This window comes from Mauremys reevesii, linkage group 21 (assembly GCF_016161935.1).
Source record: "Mauremys reevesii isolate NIE-2019 linkage group 21, ASM1616193v1, whole genome shotgun sequence".
Taxonomy (NCBI): domain Eukaryota; kingdom Metazoa; phylum Chordata; order Testudines; family Geoemydidae; genus Mauremys; species Mauremys reevesii.
The window spans coordinates 18,045,861-18,053,611 of record NC_052643.1 but is presented as its reverse complement, the minus strand read 5'-3'; positions in this window follow the sequence as shown (position 1 = coordinate 18,053,611).

Here is a 7,751-nt window from a genome sequence, read left to right as displayed (position 1 = left end):
AAATCATTCCCTCCCCCAGCATTTTGAATTGTTTCTCTATCTGATGATTAGGGAAAAAGGAGTACGTACACTATGGGGCAGAACTGTTTAAGTGAATCTTGTGAAAGCACATTCCTATGCTAAAGTGGGATTTAAATCTTAGAGAGTATTTCCCAGAGCCCCCCATGATTCCCCACCTCAGTTGCTATAAATCTCTAGGGAGTTTGAAAATATTTACTGGAGGTCTGCTTCGCACAGCTGTGGCTGAATTTAAGCCTTGGATTTAAGTGATACGTACACCCTTTGCCAGCCTTGTGTACATGGCTGAATATTGCCCTAGGAGAGTAACTAATTCACTCTGATGTCTCAGGCCCACCAGTAAGCAAAGTGCAGAAATGATTATTAGGAATATATGGCCAAGCCTGCTCTAGGACTCAAAGACTCCTTTCTCTGAATCCAGCTCACCATAAAACATACAGTTTCTGACAGAGATTTCCCTTATTTTAAAACTTTTCTTCTCCTCTTGAACTAGAAAGTAATTTAAAAAAAAGTGGACTCTTTCTTATTATTTTATCTGGTTTCATTCAACATTTTTTCTTTCCCTAAAATCTGAGAGCCGCTCCTTGGTTTGTAATGCTAATCCCTTTCCACTGGGAAACAACTACATCTTCTCAGCTGTCACTCACTCACTCAGTCCCCAGAGGTCTCACCCATTTCTCTCTTCTCTGCTGTGCCCCACTGGAGTGACAGGACTATCTATAATTCAAGGGTTGATGGGATTCATTGCATTTTTGAGAGCTGGCAGATATCCCATGTTAAGGGACATCCTTTCTCAGTACCTGTTGCTGGGTGAGATTTTTCCTCCACTTGCCCAGCTAATAAGATGGCTGATGTGCTAAAAAGTTTGGCCAATGGGTCTGCAGCAGCTGGCCCCTCCTGACAGCAGTATAGAAATTGCTCAGGCTCAGCAGATACTGGTCTCTTCTTGTTATTGACTGACAGGAGACTATCAGGCCATGCTGTTGTTCTCTGCCTTCCTCGGTGCAGGTTGGTCAGGCAATGTCTTATAAATCATCAGTGAATGATAGGGATTATTCTTCCTATGATGGGATGAAACTGAGCTCAATGCAGAGGGCTCACACAAGACTAGACCCGCTCTTGTGTGGGGCACAGTGGTGAATAAGCTCTCTGTACTGGGCTGGATTTCTGTCGTGACATAGACATGTTTGAGACTTGAGTAATGGCTTTAATTAAGACATGCATGGACATATGGCACTTTAGGGAGGACAGCTCATCAAGCATTATAAAAGGCAAGACACAGAGGAGTTGAACTGGAGTGGCAGGTTGGTTAGTGGTTAGAAAGGGGACTGGGAGGGACTGCTGGATTCTACGTCCAATTCACCACTGACTTACTGTGGGACTGTGACCAAGTCACTTTAACCTTGCTGGGCCTCACACTGGCCATTGGAAAAATGTGGGTAGTAAGAGAGGTTTGAGGTCAGGCGGAGTTAATCGATGCTTATAAAGTGGTTTGAGATGCTCAGCTGAAAGGTGGTACAAAGCACCGTATTGGTCTTTTCAAATCATGCCTGTATTTTTCAGCCCGTCAATGGGTGTTTTGCATAAAAGACTGCATTATGTATTGTTTTTCTTTGTTTAAATTATACAGTAATCCAGGGGACACCAATTCAGTTCTAACAGAAGCAAGCATAGCACTTTTGAAGTTAACAGAGTGCTGAATTTGGCCTGTGGCATTTAAACAGCAGCCAAAGAGATCTCAGAGAGCAGAGAAAAGTGCAGAGAAGAATAAATCTGAAAGGAAATAAGGAAGGTATGAGAAGACCTTTAAACATTTCCATTTCCTAGAATTTATGTCCTTCTGTTCAAACTGGCAATCATCTCGTAGGCAGCAGAAGTCATTACAACATCTGCCTTGTCTAACTGGTGCTTTTTTACATGGTAATGCCTAGCTTTGAGCTGCCTTACGAGTCTCTTGAGCGTTTAACAAGCAGGTTGAAGGCTCTTGCGTCAGCTCACGCTTCAGCACACTGCACATGTTGACCGGCTGTAGCTCATTCAGGAAACGGTAGCCTTGGTGGATCGCCCCGTGGAAAGCAGGCATTCTAGGAGCCACTCATATTCCTAGGTAGAAGGTTCTCATCATGGCCAATGAGATCGTCCTTCTCCGTCCTGACCTTTGACGAGTTGTTCTTTTTTTAGCATTCTGGGATCCTAAAAACCACCGCACTGCTTTTGGAGCTTGGCGATTGTCATTAAGTTAGCTGCGGGCTTCCTGTGCTTTGAGAACAGGGAACTGCTGTGTGGAACAGAAAAATGGTAATTTATAAGGTAATGTTTATACTCATCAAGGATAAATATAAGAAGTGGCTGGAATGGAACAATGGAAGCAATATTTAAGGACTGAAATGTTTTAATACTGGGGCTTGGCATCTGCAGGGTTGAGGATTTTCATGGTTACAAGTGATGGACTGAATGCATCCCCATGAATTTTGGTTTTGGTCTGGTTTCCCCAGAGCTCTATGGCTATGAATCATCCCAAGCTGGGTAGTCTGTATATTAGGGATATATGAGAAGTCCTAACACCCCAAGTATTACAGACTTGGCTGAAGGCTTCTTATTATCGTCAGTGATTCTCCTCCTTTAACACTGGCCACTTTTGTTTAGTTAGCGTCTCTTTTTCTGGAAAACAGACAGGTGGTTTTGAAGATAACGATTTCTGCTCTGTTGTGGCCAGTTCCTTCCATGATTGACTGGGGGGGAAATCAGTGCTGTTTATACAAGTGTATGCAGGGCTCAATTTTCAAATGTAGACATGTAAATTAGGAGATTCCTGTCCGCCTCTGTGTGCTCAAATCAGTATTTAGGCAGCTAAAGTGGCCATAAGGATACCGAGGTGCAGGGCACAGTTCTCAGCTGCAGAACCTATTGAGACAATGGAGATAATAACGCTTCCTTTGTCTGCCTTTTCCATTTCAACTAGAAGTTGTTTAGAGCAGGGACAGCCTTTTACTATGAGTATGGACAGCATCCAGCACAGTGTCACGATCTCAGTTACAGTGTCTACTTGCTATGGTAACTTGGCCAAAAATCACCACACCTGCATTAGAAAGAATTACTCCAACCCTTACTCTTTTCCATTCACATAAACCACCAGGTTTGTCTCCAGGTTCCTTTTAGTCCATAGAGAGATAACGGAGTAAAAGCTCAATTGCTTATATTGGTACAGCCACGTTCGCCAGATTTGTTTTGGACAGAAGCTGAGACATTTGCTGGAAGCGTGCCAGGTTAAACAGATAAGGGGATGGCCCCAACATTTCATCCATTACTTACAATTGAGGATACAGGTGGGAGCTTTTGATACTACAAAGGTTTCTCCCCCTCTCCCTTCACCCCCCGTTTATTCCTACTGATGGCAGATAACCTCTTGCACTAATTAGCTGTTTGAGACGTGAGGAAGGCACTACACCTGTAGTGCTGCCACTCTCCCTCCCTGCCCCCAGGATTTAACATGAGGGTGTAGCTTCCAATGCCAGCCAGGCCTCTATAGCATCCCACGTGGTGGAGGCATCCCAGAAGGTGCACCACAGAAGCGTATCTGCCATCTGCCTTCCCCTGGCCACCCCGAGGGGGCAGCTTCAGCCAGCTCCACACCCTCTGGCAGAGGAAGGATCCTGGGCAGTTTTATGCCTGCTCAGAGAATGCTCTGCTTGAAGGGGTACAGAAGCCCGCCTCTGATGGGCATGGTGTGAACCCAGCCTACCCTGTTTGATATCTCATGGGATTGTGATACTGAGGTCTGGGCCTGCACCACTGCATTCCTTCACGCTGGACTCCATTCATCAGATTAAGGTATCTAATAAATTAGTGGGCCCAGATGTTTCCCTTTGTATGTTACAGATTTAATTATCTTCTAATTACTTATTAGCAGGGGCTGGGCTGGCACAGATCCTGACTTAAATGCAGCCAAGTATGTTCAGAGCCTTGGATGGCAGTACACTAACTAACAGCTTCTTCTGGCAGGGAGTGTATTGGAAATTCTTATTATTCCCCCAAATATTTACCCAAGAATTATATGTGGCATAAAATGCCTTCACTAGTGCAGCACCAATAGGTAATGCCCATACATCCTCACTGAGCAGCACAGCTCATGAATAACTTCATTTCAGGAACATGACCTTTCATAGCAAGAGGACTAGGACATAATGGCTGCAAGGATAATGAACAAGGAGACATTTTAAAATTAAAGCTCAGGTGTAGTAAAAAAGTGGTGGTGAAATGGTATCATCTCACACTCTCTCTTCTCCTGGTTTTTCTTTACGCCATACAATAGCTTCTTTCCCTAGCTATAGCAGACAAGTCATTCTCCTTAAAATGCAGACCCAGTAGAGCCATGGGAGAGGAAGCTGTAGATGTATTTATCTCCTGGCTTATCAACAAAATCATACACTAAGCCCCAGTTGCAGACTCTTTGTTGCGGCTATGGTGAGAGTTGAAGGAACAGATGGTTGTTTGATTTTCAGATCGCTGATACGGTTTGCAGGGGAGGAAGCTACAAAAGGCACAATCTTGTGACTTGCAAGTTGATCCAGTTTGCCGTGGGGGTGAAGGGGAGGTTCAGAACTGGTCTGATCCAAGCTCGCCAAGGCCAGGGAGTCTTTCTGTTGGCTTTGGATCAGCCCCCATGTCATTGTTAGAGAGGCACTTTCTGGACTATTCCCACGTCAGTTTGTAGTAGTTGTTTCTTTGTTAAAGGACAGTTAGTTGTAATACCTCTCCAGCCCACACTGTCAGGCAGCCCTTACAAAGGAGCACGCTCAGAGAGGAATCTGTCATTTGAACAACTCCTCATTCTGACCGACAACCTTGCAGGGTTTCTGGGTGTTAGAGTGATTTTTTTTGCCAAGACACTCATTGTCCCCTTCACAGATGGTTTCAGGTTTTTTGCCTCAGCAACAAAGTCAGAGGAAAGCATGGCTTGAGCATTGGCCTACTAAACCCAGGGTTGTGAGTTCAATCCTTAAGAAGGCCATTTAGGGATCTGGGGCAAAAATCTGTCTGGGGACTGGTCCTACTTTGAGCAGGGGGTTGGACTAGATGACCTCCTCAGGTCTCTTCCGACCCTAATATTCTATGATTCGTCCTCTGCTATCAGGCTTACATGTCTCATGTAAAGTACCAAGCAAGCTCAGTGGGCCTGGGCTGAAGGATGGGGTCTGGTGAGTGAGTGAGTGAGGGAGTGTCATTGTTTTTTGAAGGGTCCAAGCACTAGACCTGGTGAAACATTTTTCCTTTTAGGATGATGGTGCGGGTTAGCGGCTGTTGCTAGAATGGAGGCAGGACTGCTGAACGGCCTGCAAAAGGACGATCTCTAGCCTAGAGTCACATTCGCACAGCTCTCACTCACTCATCAAGGCAAGACAAACCAGGAGGTTCCCATTGCTGACTCTTGGCATGTGTGCGTCCTGCCCAATACTGCAGCCAAGTCCAAACGCTGGGTTCCCGTCTCTGCTAAGAGGTTACATTCACTCTGATCGACCAATTTGGCAGTCACAGCAACTGCTAGTTTTATGGAGCCATGAAAAAGAAGGCATCCTTTTTGACTGGTGAGTGATGGAGAGGGAGCTGCTCTCCCTCTTATTTCTCATAATGATGCTTTCATAAGGCCGACGCAGTTTGGCTTCTCACTGTGGCTGATAGATACTTTATTGGGGCATCTGTCATTATTTGCAAAGATTAAAAACAGACAACCTCAAATGTTATTAAAACTAAGGGGCTTAGAGTTTAAGCAGTTGGAGTCCAGTCTCTGTCTGGGAAATGGTAACATATTTCTTCTTGGCACTGAGATTTTATTGATTTCCATGTAATACACAGGGCTTTGTGCATTTAATTCCATCAAGTGAAGAAGATGGATTGGCACATGTTCACCTTCAGGCTAGTGATACACTGTGTTTTATCCAAATAAGCATCAGTCTGCTCCGCTGCCTTGCCTAAGGATTCATTAAAAGTTCAGGCTATTGGACATGAGCGATGAAAGCAATGCAGAGAAAAATATAAATATTTGTTTCAGGACCGCTATAATTTTCCCTGCTGTGATTGGATATAAAAAGAGAAAGTCATCCTAGCTCTCATTTGCACTACATTATAGGCAAGTGTGCACTGCGGATTCTCAAGCTGAATGGATTCTTCACAGAGAAGAAGTATGAACAGACTGTGCAGTCTACAGGCCGGGCAATACAAAGTAAGCTAGGGGCTGGAGTAAAGGGAATGTTCTACAGTGACAGACAGCTGCCTCTTTAAGGGTTTCAGGAAGGAGAAAGGATGTAACAGAGCCATTGTATGGTTTTGTCATTGTACTCAGCTCAGTCAGCCCCTGCCCAAGATAGCATGTCGTCTAAAGGCACGAACACAGGAAATAATGCAGGCCGCACAGAGCATATGTTAGTAATGATGCTTAGCACTGATCCTTCAAAGCACTTTACAGACATCCTCACCCAAGAAGTCAGACAGGAAACACTGGCTGTGATAATAGGCAGTACGCACACACTCGGTAACTCTGACCACGGGGTAGAGGACTTCTGCAATCGCAAAGTCATCTGTCAGCTGCCACCCCACAAGCACATGGAAAAGTTTTGGTTCAGATAATTCATGTACCTGTCTCTGTGAACTCCAAGCGTCTTGTTTCTCCAAAGAAGGAAATCAAAGCATTTGGAGAGTTTGACTGTATACATTTCCTGCACCGCACACCCCCAAAACACACATCCACACATTTGAATAGCTCCAACGCCTTTGCCAATCTGAAAGAAGAGGATGGCAATCTAAAAGGACATCTTTTATGTGAAGCCCTGGAACTAATACTTTCTGTGCTAATGGGATATGCCCTCTATTTCTTTGTAAACTGAATGAGGGTCTGCTGAAGAAGAAGAAGAAGAAAGCAGTTAAGTTGCAGTTGTCATGATTGCATGAACAGCTGACAGCTCATGGTGACATATTTATTCTAATATCTGCATGATTTAGGCTCATTTGACCAATCTAAATTATAGAATCCAGAACAGTCCAAAGCCTTTAATTTCCTGATTTATGGTCTCACTGTCTCCCTTCCTTTGCGGGGCTGACCTCCCTAAGGTTGCATGCAAATGATCACAATCTCCTATTTCAAATGTCCTCTTGGACTGTGTTGGGGCTATCAGCTCTGATTCTCTACTGTAACAGAATTAATTTCTCACACATACTCCTATAGATACAGGTATGTTACATATAAGTCACTCATTCAAAATACGTGATGCACCCTCAGCTTCCATCTCCCAGGTAAGTGCATTCCGTCAAGGCTGCATCTACTTTCTTTCTAAACTGTTGCCTTGCCTGGGCCTCTACTTCTTCTGTCCATTCACTCTAACCGTAGACCGGAAGCCCCTCAGGGTTTTGCCTGGAAAGCTCTGGGCTGACCCATGTATACATATCAGCTACAGTGCAGGGCAGGAAGAGGAGCCAGCAAGCAGGGAAAAAGATCACATGCCAGCAACTAATATAACGAGTAGAAGAATAGAAGTATTATCTGAGTGCTTCAGCAGGGACTTGTGTGTGTTTATAGTAAATTAGTACCTAGCATGGAAAGGCCAAGGCCATAACTGTGTTCAGAACCCTCACAAATGAAACAGGACCTGGGTCCAAACTCTACCTGATTCTGGTTTTGCAGAAACAAAACCCACCCCGGTTTTTCTCAGCTGCACAGAAATGCCATCCATGTCTTCCCT